This window comes from Mustela lutreola, chromosome 1, assembly GCF_030435805.1.
Source record: "Mustela lutreola isolate mMusLut2 chromosome 1, mMusLut2.pri, whole genome shotgun sequence".
NCBI classification, from domain to species: domain Eukaryota; kingdom Metazoa; phylum Chordata; class Mammalia; order Carnivora; family Mustelidae; genus Mustela; species Mustela lutreola.
In genome coordinates this window covers 231,191,858-231,205,398 of record NC_081290.1, presented here as the reverse complement: position 1 = coordinate 231,205,398, position 13,541 = coordinate 231,191,858, and the positions used below count along the sequence as shown (strand labels likewise).

General features: G+C 42.1%; 1 protein-coding gene and 1 long non-coding RNA gene across 10 annotated transcripts in view; one reads left to right on the top strand and one right to left on the bottom strand.

Annotated features, from left to right (window-relative positions):
* The window catches only part of LOC131807520 (uncharacterized), a 38,002-nt gene extending 26,713 nt beyond the window's left edge, over nt 1-11,289 (top strand). For 2 of the 5 annotated variants that reach the window (XR_009344524.1, XR_009344525.1), the window contains exon 3: nt 7,079-9,913. This is a non-coding gene — a long non-coding RNA (uncharacterized LOC131807520). Of the gene's footprint in view, nt 1-7,078; nt 9,914-10,327 lie in introns of those variants that run through there. The other 3 variants (XR_009344526.1, XR_009344527.1, XR_009344530.1) reach the window with 3 other exon arrangements.
* Nucleotides 1-13,541, bottom strand: part of C2CD3 (C2 domain containing 3 centriole elongation regulator) — a 155,874-nt gene that overhangs the window by 8,988 nt on the left and 133,345 nt on the right. The window lies entirely within an intron of this gene.

Genomic DNA, 13,541 nt, shown 5'->3' with positions numbered 1-13,541 from the left:
CAGGCTCACCTGCTGAGGTCTGAGCAGAGAGTCAGACATGGGGCTGGATCCCAGGACCCTGAGATCATGACCTGAGCTGAAGGCAGGGGCTCAACCCACTGAGCCACCCAGGTGCCCCAGGAATATGGGTTTTTAAATTTTAAAAAGGTTTTGCTTTTTGACAACCCTGAAGAGTCCGCCTCCCTTCCAGCTGTGGGAAAGCGTGGACATGAGTGAGACTCGTTAGAAGTCATGAGGGAGAAGATGGCGGAGAAGTAGCAAGCTGAGACTGCTTCAGCTAGCCGGAGATCAGCTAGATAGCTTATCTAAAGATTGCAAACACCTGAAAATCCATCGGCAGATCGAAGAGAAGAAGAACAGCAATTCTGGAAACAGAAAAACAACCACTTTCTGAAAGGTAGGACCGGCGGAGAAGTGAATCCAAAGCGACGGGAAGATAGACCCCGGGGGGAGGGGCCGGCTCCCGGCAAGCGGCGGAGCAACCGCGCACAAAATCAGGACTTTTAAAAGTCTGTTCCGCTGAGGGACATCGCTCCAGAGGCTAAACCGGGGCGAAGCCCACGCGGGGTCAGCGTGGCCTCAGGTCCCGCAGGGTCACAGAAGGATCGGGGGTGTCTGAGTGTCGCAGAGCTTGCGGGTATTGGAACGGGAAAGCCGGCTACAGAGACAGAGCCGACAGTAAGCTCGCAGCTCGGTGTTACCTTGAACCGGTCGCAGGCTCGGTGAGCTCGGAGCGCGGCCGGAGGTCAGGCAGACGGGAGTAACTGGGCGCTGTTCTCTGAGGGCGCACTGAGGAGTGGGGCCCTGGGCTCTCGGCTCCTCCGGGCCGGAGACCAGGAGGCCGCCATTTGTATTCCCGTCCTCTGGAACTCTACGGAAAGCGCTCAGGGAACAAAAGCTCCTGAAAGCAAACCCGAGCGGATTACTCACCCCGGCCCCGGGTAAGGGCGGTGTAATTCCGCCTGGGGCAAAGACACTTGAGAATCACTACACCAGGCCCCTCCCCCAGAAGATCAACAAGAAATCCAGCCGAGACCAAGTTCACCTACCAAGGAGTGCGGTTTCAATACCAAGGAGAGCAGCAGAATTCCAGAGGAGGAGAAAGCCAAGCACGGAACTCATGGCTTTTTTCCTGTGATTTTTTTTAGTCTTGCAGTTAATTTAATTTTTTCTTTTTCATTTTTTTTTTTTTTCTCGCCTTCAGGTAAAATTTTTTTTTTTTAACTGTTACCTTTTTCTTTTTTAACGATTTTTTAATAGTTTATCTAATATATATATATATTTTTTTTTACATTTTTCTTAGGTGTTTTCTTTTTTAAAAAAAATTCTTTTCTTTTCTTTTCTTTTTTTTTTTTTTTCTTTTTTCTTTCTTCCTTTTTGAACCTCTTTTTATCCCCTTTCTCCCCACTCACGATTTTGGATCTCTTCTAATTTGGCTAAAGCATATTTTCCTGGGGTTGTTGCCACCCTTTTAGTATTTTACTTGCCCCTTCATTTACTCTTATCTGGACAAAATGACAAGACGTAAAAATTCACCACAAAAAAAAGAACAAGAGGCAGTACCGAAGGCTAGGGACCTAATCAATACAGACATCGGTAATATGTCAGATCTAGAGTTCAGAATGACAATTCTCAAGGTTCTAGCCGGGCTCGAAAAAGGCATGGAAGATATTAGAGAAACCCTCTCGAGAGATATAAAAGCCCTTACTGGAGAAATAAAAGAACTAAAATCTAACCAAGTTGAAATCAAAAAAGCTATTAATGAGGTGCAATCAAAAATGGAGGCTCTCACTGCTAGGATAAATGAGGCAGAAGAAAGAATTAGTGATATAGAAGACCAAATGACAGAGAATAAAGAAGCTGATCAAAAGAGGGACAAACAGCTACTGGACCACGAGGGGAGAATTCGAGAAATAAGTGACACCATAAGACGAAACAACATTAGAATAATTGGGATTCCAGAAGAAGAAGAAAGTGAGAGGGGAGCAGAAGGTATACTGGAGAGAATTATTGGGGAGAATTTCCCCAATATGGCAAAGGGAACGAGCATCAAAATTCAGGAGGTTCAGAGAATGCCCCTCAAAATCAATAAGAATAGGCCCACACCCCGTCACCTAATAGTAAAATTTACAAGTCTCAATGACAAAGAGAAAATCCTGAAAGCAGCCCGGGAAAAGAAGTCTGTAACATACAATGGTAAAAATATTAGATTGGCAGCTGACTTATCCACAGAGACCTGGCAGGCCAGAAAGAGCTGGCATGATATTTTCAGAGCACTAAACGAGAAAAACATGCAGCCAAGAATACTATATCCAGCTAGGCTATCATTGAAAATAGAAGGAGAGATTAAAAGCTTCCAGGACAAACAACAACTGAAAGAATTTGCAAATACCAAACCAGCTCTACAGGAAATATTGAAAGGGGTCCTCTAAGCAAAGAGAGAGCCTACAAGTGGTAGATCAGAAAGGAACAGAGACCATATACAGTAACAGTCACCTTACAGGCAATACAATGGCACTAAATTCATATCTCTCAATAGTTACCCTGAATGTGAATGGGCTAAATGCCCCTGTCAAAAGACATAGGGTATCAGAATGGATAAAAAAACAAAACCCATCTATATGTTGCCTCCAAGAAACACATTTTAAGCCCGAAGACACCTCCAGATTTAAAGTGAGGGGGTGGAAAAGAATTTACCATGCTAATGGACATCAGAAGAAAGCAGGAGTGGCAATCCTTATATCAGATCAATTAGATTTTAAGCCAAAGACTGTAATAAGAGATGAGGAAGGACACTATATCATACTCAAAGGGTCTGTCCAACAAGAAGATTTAACAATTTTAAATATCTATGCCCCCAACGTGGGAGCAGCCAACTATATAAACCAATTAATAACAAAATCAAAGAAACACATCAACAACAATACAATAATAGTAGGGGACTTTAACACTCCCCTCACTGAAATGGACAGGTCATCCAAGCAAAAGATCAGCAAGGAAATAAAGGCCTTAAATGACACATTGGACCAGATGGACATCACAGATATATTCAGAATATTTCATCCCAAAGCAACAGAATACACATTCTTCTCTAGTGCACATGGAACATTCTCCAGAATAGATCACATCCTCGGTCCTAAATCAGGACTCAACCAGTATCAAAAGATTGGGATCATTCCCTGCATATTTTCAGACCACAATGCTCTAAAGCTAGAACTTAACCACAAAAGGAAGTTTGGAAAGAACTCAAATACATGGAGACTAAACAGTATCCTTCTAAAGAATGAATGGGTCAACCGGGAAATTAAAGAAGAATTGAAAAAAATCATGGAAACAAATGATAATGAAAATACAACGGTTCAAAATCTGTGGGACACAACAAAGGCAGTCCTGAGAGGAAAATATATAGCGGTACAAGCCTTTCTCAAGAAACAAGAAAGGTCTCAGGTACACAACCTAACCCTACACCTAAAGGAGCTGGAGAAAGAACAAGAAAGAAACCCTAAGCCCAGCAGGAGAAGAGAAATCATAAAGATCAGAGCAGAAATCAATGAAATAGAAACCAAAAAAACAATAGAACAAATCAACGAAACTAGGAGCTGGTTCTTTGAAAGAATTAATAAAATTGATAAACCCCTGGCCCGACTTATCAAAAAGAAAAGAGAAAGGACCCAAATAAATAAAATCATGAATGAAAGAGGAGAGATCACAACTAACACCAAGGAAATACAAACTATTATAAGAACATACTATGAGCAACTCTACGGCAATAAATTTGACAATCTGGAAGAAATGGATGCATTCCTAGAAACATATAAACTACCACAACTGAACCATGAAGAAATAGAAAGCCTGAACAGACCCATAACCAATAAGGAGATTGAAACAGTCATTAAAAATCTCCAAATAAACAAAAGCCCAGGGCCAGACGGCTTCCCGGGGGAATTCTACCAAACATTTAAAGAAGAACTAATTCCTATTCTCCTGAAACTGTTCCAAAAAATAGAAATGGAAGGAAAACTTCCAAACTCATTTTATGAAGCCAGCATCACCTTGATCCCAAAACCAGACAAGGATCCCACCAAAAAAGAGAGCTATAGACCGATATCCTTGATGAACACAGATGCGAAAATACTCAACAAAATACTAGCCAATCGGATTCAACAGTACATTAAAAAGATTATTCACCACGACCAAGTGGGATTTATTCCAGGGCTGCAAGGTTGGTTCAACATCCGCAAATCAGTCAATGTGATACAACACATCAATAAAAGTAAGAACAAGAACCATATGATACTTTCAATAGATGCTGAAAAAGCATTTGACAAAGTACAACATCCCTTCCTGATCAAAACTCTTCAAAGTGTAGGGATAGAGGGCACATACCTCAATATCATCAAAGCCATCTATGAAAAACCCACCGCAAATATCATTCTCAATGGAGAAAAACTGAAAGCTTTTCCGCTAAGGTCAGGAACACGGCAGGGATGTCCATTATCACCACTGCTATTCAACATCGTACTAGAGGTCCTAGCCTCAGCAATCAGACAACAAAAGGAAATTAAAGGCATCCAAATCGGCAAAGAAGAAGTCAAATTATCACTCTTCGCAGATGATATGATACTATATGTGGAAAACCCAAAAGACTCCACTCCAAAACTGCTAGAACTTATACAGGAATTCAGTAAAGTGTCAGGATATAAAATCAATGCACAGAAATCAGTTGCATTTCTCTACACCAACAGCAAGACAGAAGAAAGAGATATTAAGGAGTCAATCCCATTTACAATTGCATCCAAAACCATAAGATACCTAGGAATAAACCTAACCAAAGAGACACAGAATCTATACTCGGAAAACTATAAAGTACTCATGAAAGAAATTGAGGAAGACACAAAGAAATGGAAAAATGTTCCATGCTCCTGGATTGGAAGAATAAATATTGTGAAAATGTCTATGCTACCTAAAGCAATCTACACATTTAATGCAATTCCTATCAAAGTACCATCCATCTTTTTCAAAGAAATGGAACAAATAATTCTAAAATTTATATGGAACCAGAAAAGACCTCGAATAGCCAAAGGGATATTGAAAAAGAAAGCCAACGTTGGTGGCATCACAATTCCGGACTTCAAGCTCTATTACAAAGCTGTCATCATCAAGACAGCATGGTACTGGCACAAAAACAGACACATAGATCAATGGAACAGAATAGAGAGCCCAGAAATAGACCCTCAACTCTATGGTCAACTAATCTTCGACAAAGCAGGAAAGAATGTCCAATGGAAAAAAGACAGCCTTTTCAATAAATGGTGCTGGGAAAATTGGACAGCCACATGCAGAAAAATGAAATTGGACCATTTCCTTACACCACACACAAAAATAGACTCAAAATGGATGAAGGACCTCAATGTACGAAAGGAATCCATCAAAATCCTTGAGGAGAACACGGGCAGCAACCTCTTCGACCTCTGCCGCAGCAACATCTTCCTAGGAACAACGCAAAAGGCAAGGGAAGCAAGGGAAAAAATGAACTACTGGGATTTCATCAAGATCAAAAGCTTTTGCACAGCAAAGGAAACAGTTAACAAAATCAAAAGACAACTGACAGAATGGGAGAAGATATTTGCAAACGACATATCAGATAAAGGACTAGTGTCCAGAATCTATAAAGAACTTAGCAAACTCAACACCCAAAGAACAAATAATCCAATCAAGAAATGGGCAGAAGACATGAACAGACATTTCTGCAAAGAAGACATCCAGATGGCGAACAGACACATGAAAAAGTGCTCCATATCACTCGGCATCAGGGAAATACAAATCAAAACCACAATGAGATATCACCTCACACCAGTCAGAATGGCTAAAATCAACAAGTCAGGAAATGACAGATGCTGGCGAGGATGCGGAGAAAGGGGAACCCTCCTACACTGTTGGTGGGAATGCAAGCTGGTGCAGCCACTCTGGAAAACAGCATGGAGGTTCCTCAAAATGTTGAAAATAGAACTGCCCTATGACCCAGCAATTGCACTATTGGGTATTTACCCTAAAGATACAAATGTAGTGATCCAAAGGGACACATGCACCCGAATGTTTATAGCAGCAATGTCCACAATAGCCAAACTATGGAAAGAACCTAGATGTCCATCAACAGATGAATGGATCAAGAAGATATGGTATATATACACAATGGAATACTATGCAGCCATCAAAAGAAATGAAATCTTGCCATTTGCAACAACGTGGATGGAACTAGAGCGTATCATGCTTAGCGAAATAAGTCAAGCAGAGAAAGACAACTATCATATGATCTCCCTGATATGAGGAAGTGGTGATGCAACATGGAGGCTTAAGTGGGTAGAAGAATAAATGAAACAAGATGGGATTGGGAGGGAGACAAACCATAAGTGACTCTTAATCTCACAAAACAAACTGAGGGTTGCCGGGGGGAAGGGGTTGGGGAGAAGGGGGTGGGATTATGGACATTGGGGAGGGTATGTGATTTGGTGAGTGCTGTGAAGTGTGTAAACCCGGTGATTCACAGACCTGGGGATAAAAATATATGTATATAAAAAATATATGTTTATAAAAAATAAAAAATTAAAAAAAAAAAAAAAAAAAAAAAAAAAGAAGTCATGAGGGAGATGATGAAGACAGATAACAGGATGGTGGGAAGTGAGTACACGTAGAAGATATTTAGTGGGCTGAATTAACAGACTCTGCTAACAGAAGAGCTCTGGGGTGTGGGGGGTAAAGGAGCAAGAGGGGGGAAAGAGCTTCTGGCAGAAGGGCTGTGCAAAGGGAGGTGCCAAGCTCAAGTTTTGGACATAGTGCACTGTTTGTGACACAGGGAAAAGATGGCTAGGATGCGGCTGGATGCAAGTGTGTCTGCAGCATGGGAGAGAAGTCTAGATGAAGATAAGGATTTGACAGGTCGTCAAAATGTAAATAACTTAAAATACTTGAAGTGGTTGAGATTTCCCCAAAGAAACAGCTGCAAGAGCAGAGGACAGAAACCTGGGGGAAAACAACATGTGAGATGCTGCTGTCTCATCTTCTCTTTCCTCCCCTTTAGGGAAGTTGATAAAACTAATTTACCCACAAGCAGCAAAGCAAACAGAATCAGACGTAACTTTCAATAAAACCAGGAAGCCGTCCCAGCGAAGAGGTCCTTTATCATGGGAGGTAAGAGAAAGCAGAGGCAGCAGAACTTGACTGATGCACAAGTACTACAACACTGCCACTGGCTGGCATGCAGCAGTCCTGCTCAACAGCCACCCACCTCTTCCTCTCCTTCTGAAAGCGCAACAGCCGGAAAGGAGGCAATCATGAGAAGCAGAGCTAAGGGTCGGCCTCTGTTCCCTATCTCTGTGGCACTTGGTATTCTACAACCTCCCTGTGAGACGCGATAACCCCATCTGACAAGTGAGGAAACAGACTCAGCAAGATCAGACTTGACTAATGTCACATAGAGACCTGTATCCACTACACCATTGGGGAAAGGGTGGAAAAAACCCTGCTTCACAAAAGCTGGACGTGTTTCTGAGCCAGAAACCTAGAGCCAGGTTTCTGGGCTCTAGGGCGTCATTTCAACATGAAGTGAAGGATCAGGCCTTCCCTTAGAGCTGGTGAGGCCAGAACAGTTGAACCAGTGCTTGCAGAGTCTCTCCTCCTGCAGGGACGGGTTGCTTGCCGGCCCTGAAGCAGGTTAGCTACAGTGCAGCAGTCCTAGGACACTGGTTGAGAAGAGCCCAGCAGCCTCTCAAAATGCTCCCCTTCAACCTTCAGGGCCAAGGCTAGCATTAGGAGGAGGCAGAACAGATGACATTCTCAAACGAGGGTATAGGACAGGGTTGCTGCCCTTCTGTCCCTAACTCTCACTTTTACAGTTGACAAGGCCCAAGACATTACAAAAAATAGAAGACAAGAAGAGACAAGAAGAGAAAATAGATGGGCACCCAGGTGGCTCAGCTGGTTAAGCATCTGCCTTTGCCTGGGATTATGATCCCAGTGTCCTGGGATTCAGCCCCATGTTGGGCTCCTTGCTTGGCAGGGAGCCTGCTTCTCCTTCTGCCTCTGCCTGCTGCTCCCCCTGCTTGTGCTCTCTCTCTCAGTCAAATAAATAAAATCTTAAAAAAAAAAAGTAAAGAAAATAGAAGCTTCCATCAAATGGGAAACACTACCAAATTTCTAATCCTACTTGCTTTAGCACCGATATTCTTTTTTTTTTTTTTTTTAAAGATTTTATTTATCAGAGAGAGGGAAGAGAGCGAGCACAGGCAGACAGAACGGCAGGCAGAGGTAGAGGGAGAAGCAGGATCCCTGCTGAGCAAGGAGCCCGATGTGGGACTCAATCCCAGAACGCTGGGATCATGACCTGAGCCGAAGGCAGCTGCTTAACCAACTGAGCCACCCAGGCGTCCCAGCACCGATATTCTTGATCTTCTCCATCTTTCTTCATGCTTCAAGGTGTTTTCTTTTTCCTCTCAAAAGGCTACCTCCACCTGTGCTCTGCATCCCATGCCCTCTCTGACTCAAGGACCATCCTTTCTCTTCTTCTCCTGCATCTTCCCATTCTTTTATGGGACCACTGCATTCACATAAAGAAAGCTGTAGCCATTCCCATATTAAATAAAACCAAACCCCAAAACCTTCCCTTTACCTCACATGCTACTCTAGCCACTACCCTATTTCCCTGCTTCACAGTCACAGCCAGATTTATGGAAGGAGTTGGTATCCCCATTTTGGCACCATTCAATCACTCTTAAAATGTTAATTACATACAGTTTTGTGATTTCATTGTGTTAAACACCAAAGAAACTATGTGATATATGTAAATTATAAAGCATTATAAAAATGAACATCTGTGAATCCACAACCCAGTCTGACTGTGAAAATAAAGGAAACCTCATTTAAAATGGAGTCAGAAAGCCCTGAAGGGAGAGCTCTCACACACTAGCTCTGATGGTAAGAAGCAGACCTAGCTTTCGTCAACAGAAAGAAGCTTACTTATTTCCATACCCCAACAGGAAAAAAGAAGAATTCCTCCTTGCCCAGCAACAACGTAGACAAGGTGAACTCAGCAGAAAAGTCCCTCCCAGGTTCCTCCCTTCACCTTGTAAAAGTAAGCCCTTCTCCTCTGTTCTGCAGACTTGCCTGTTTTGATATAGTTTGCTGGTCCCCAAACTGCAATTCCTCTGCTATTCCAGAATAAACTGGTAAAATAACCCGTTTTGTTTTGTTTTTTTTCCCCCAGCTTAGCAGAATCAACCTAAGAACTCAAACACTGCTAATATTGTTGTATAGACCTGTGTTCTTCCTCCCCTATCCTACCCTTGCCTCCACAATCATGAACATTGTGGTCAAATATTAAAAAGGTCACATTACCATTCTGGGCAACAGAAAGAATGATGCCTGCTTCTCATCAGAAACAATGTAAGTCAGAGTGTGGAAGGATTACTCTAAAGTGCTAAAACAAAATTCAAGTTGGAATTCTATAGCCAGTGGGGAAAAATATTCTTGAAAAATGAAGGCAAAATAAAGATATTTTCAGACAACTGAAGGTGTTGCCAGTAGGTCTGCAGTACATGAAATTCTAAAGGAAGTTCTTTGTGCTAAAAGGAAATGATCCTGGCCGGAAATCAGGAATGTGAAGAAGGAATGGAGAACATCAGCAAGTATGTTGGCAAATATGAACGTCTGGTTTTTGTCTTAAATTCTTCAAAGAGGTTACTCTGAAGACCTTCCGAGACCATAAGCTGAGATTATGGGGCTCCTGCCCAAGTATAATTCATAATTAGATCTAAAATAAACCATAAGTGTAGTGAAGTTGAAGTTCTGACTTATCCCATGGTAACTATGTCAAATGCTTTAAAAAATAAATGTAATTCTTAATATTTTTTTCCCTTAACTTTTGGTGCCTCCACTTGCTACAGTCTAAAACACAAACTTGATTTGAGTCTTAGGTTATCCAGCACTGGGCAGCAGCCAGCCAGAGCACAAGACTCGGAAAATCTGCATCCAGTAGTGACAGGGTCATTGCTAGTGAGAACAATCAGCCTCCTGAGGTGTCCTGGGACTTTCAGTGCTGAAATGGCCAGTTTTGAGTGTGATGATTAGTTACCCTAAGCAAGATCCAGGATGAGGTTCTGAGGAGAGAAGAGCACTGAGAACAGCAGATAAACAATGGAGTTTTGCTGTGACTAAGAAAGAGAAACAACTGAAAAGTATTTAAGACTTACATTCTCAAAACTAGACTTGCCCTTTAATTGAAGTGAAAATTCTTATTTCTCCCTCTCCCACACTTGTGTCTTATGTTTAACAGATCAAAGACCGATAATTCCCTTGGGAGCTGGTATATCATGAAGGCAGAAACAGAAAAGCAAGAACAGCATTTCTGCGTGGTAGGAAACACAACAGCTCGGAGTGGCTCATAGACTCCCTTCCTATGGGTGTGACTCATTTGACATTTCATCCACTTTGCTGGGAGGGGAAGAGAGAAAAGGAACTAACAGTGTCTACTTTTTCCCTCTAGAAAATTCTTGCCATCATTCTATTAGGTAAGAATTATTTTAGCATGATGGTACATAAAAGTAAACAGAAACTCAGAAAGGTCATGTTCAAGATTCCTTAATTACTTAGTAGCAGCTTCAGTGTTTGACCTCATGGGTGTCTCCCTCAAAAGCTTGTGCCTGGTACCTGGATAGAGGCTGGTGACTCCAGCATAAATGCTGGTGAGTATGTATGGGACATGCAAGAGGAAGGAGATGAGCTGGAGAGTACAAACCAGAGCAGAAATAAAGCCTACAAAATGCAGAGCTCCTGAGTAGGGGCAGGCATCTTTCCTTCTCCAAGAAAGGATTTACAAATTTGATGAGAACTGAGATGTGTGAGAACTTAGACTGATCTGTCTACTAAAAAAATCAGATGTCCTGAAAATGGTGCTAGGGAAGTTGAGGGAGAGAGGAGGAGGGAAAACTAGTAAAAGGATCAGATATCTGATGGCTTCTCTTTAGGATATACCCTAGGGTCTCAAGATGCTTCTGGATGGACTCCATTGGTCATCAAAGTAGGTCCTGGAAAAGCATTAAAAATATTTAAGTGAAGGGGTGCCTTCATGGCTCAGTGGGTTAAAGCCTCTGCCTTTGGCTCAGGTCATGATCCCAGAGTCCTGGGATCAAGCCCCACATTGGGCTCTCTGCTCTTCGGGGAGCCTGCTTCTTCCTCTCTCTCTCTGCCTGCCCTTCTGCCTACTTGTGATCTCTGTCAAATAAACAAATAACATAAAATAACATAAAATAAAATAAAATAAAATAAAATAAAATAAAATAAAATAAAATAAAATAAAATAAAATATATTTAAGAGGGAAGGAGGAGTAAGATGGCGGAGTAGGAGACCTAAATTTCGTTGGGTCCCAGGATTTCAGCTAGATAATTATCAAACCATTCTGAACACCTATTGAAGAAAAGAATAGCAGTAATTCTAGGAATAGAAAAGTGACCACTTTCTGGAAGGTAGGATGTTCAGAGAAGTGAATCTGAGGCGATATACGGGAAGACAGATTGTGGCGGGGAGGGGCCAGCTCCCGGCAAGCGATAGAAGAGAGGAGCACAGAGTCACAACTTTTACAGGTCTACTCCAATGAGGGATGCTGCTCCAGAGGCTAAGTGGGGAATGGAGCCCTTGCTGAGACAGTGTGGTCTCAGGTCCCTTGGGGCCACAGAAAGACAAGGGGTGCATGAGTGCGGCAGAGCTCCCAGGTGTTGGAGCGGGTAAGCTGGCTGCAAAGATGGAGCTGAGGAGTGGGCTCTCAGCTCAGGGTTGCCATAAACCATGATTCCCAGCATAGTCGGGTCACTGCCACCCCCTTCCTCCCTAGAAGGAGGGATGCGGGAGCGTGCTGCAGGAATTGGCTGGGTTTGGAGACTCCAAATAGGGCTGTGTGCCAGAGATAGACAATCTGGAAGAAATGGATGCATTCCTAGAGACATATAAACTGTCAAAACTGAACCAGGATGCAATAGAAAACCTGAACAGACCCATAACCAGCAAGGAAATTGAAGTCATCAAAAATCTCCTAATAAACAAGCCCGGGGCCAGGTGGGTTCCCAGGGGAATTCTACCAAACATTTAAAGAAGAATTAATACCTTTTCTCCCGAAACTGTTCCAAAAAATAGAAATGGAAGGAAAACTTCCAAACTCATTTTATGAGGTCAGCATTACCTTGGATCCCCAAACCAGAGAAAGAGCCTATTAAAAAGGAAAATTACAGGGGTGCCTGGGTGGCTCAGTGGGTTAAAGCCTCTGCCTTCGGCTCGGGTCGTGATCCCAGGGTTCTGGGATCAAGCCCCGCATCGGGCTCTCTGCTCAGCAGGGAGCCTGCTTTCCCCTTCTCTCTTTCTGCCTGCCTTTCTGCCTACTTGTGATCTCTGTCAAATAAATAAATAAAATCTTAAAAAAAAAAAAGGAAAATTACAGACCAATATCCCTGATGAACATGGATGCAAAAATTCTCACCAAAATACTAGCCAATAGGATCCAATAGTACATTAAAAGGATTATTCACCATGATCAAGTGGGATTTATTCCTGGCTGCATGGTTGGTTCAACATCGTGCAAATCAATCAATGTGATATAATACATTAATCAAAGAAAGAACAAGTACCATATGATACTTTCAATAGATGTTAAAAAAGCATTTGACAAAGCACAGCATCCATTCTTGATCAAAGCTCTTCACAGTGTAGGGATAGAGGATACATACCTCAATATCATAAAAGCCATCTATGAAAAACCCACAGTGAATATCATTCCCAATGGGGAAAAACTAAGAGCTTTTCCCCGAAGATCAGGAACATGGCAGGGCTGTCCACGTCACTACTACTATTCAACATAGTACTAGAAGTCCTAGCCTCAGCAATCAGACAACAAAAAGAAATAAAAGGCATCCAGTTTGGCAAAGAAGTCAAACTCCCACTCTTTGCAGATGACATGATACTTCATGTGGAAAACCCGTAAGACTCCACTCCAAAACTGTAAGAACTCATACAGGAATTCAGCAAAGTGTCATGATATAAAATCAATGCACAGAAATCAGTTGCATTTCTATACACCAACAGCAAGACAGAAGAAAGAGAAATTAAGGAGTCGATCCCATTTACAATTGCACCCCAAACCATAAGATACCTAGGAATAAACCTAACCAAAGAGGCAAACAATCCATACTCAGAAATCTATAGAGTACTCGTGAAAGAAATCGAGGAAAACACAGAGAAATGGAAAAACATTCCATGCTCATGGTTTGGAAGAATAAATATTGTGAAATATATATAGTGTATATGCTACCTAAAGCAATTACACATTTAACACAATCCCTATTCAAAATACCATCAATGTTTTCCAAAGAAATGGAACAAATAATCCTAAAATTTATAGGGAACCAGAAAAGACCCCAAACAGCCAGAGGAATGTTGAAAAAGAAAACCAAAGTTGGCGGCATCACAATTCCAGACTTTAAGCTCTGTTACAAAGCTGTAA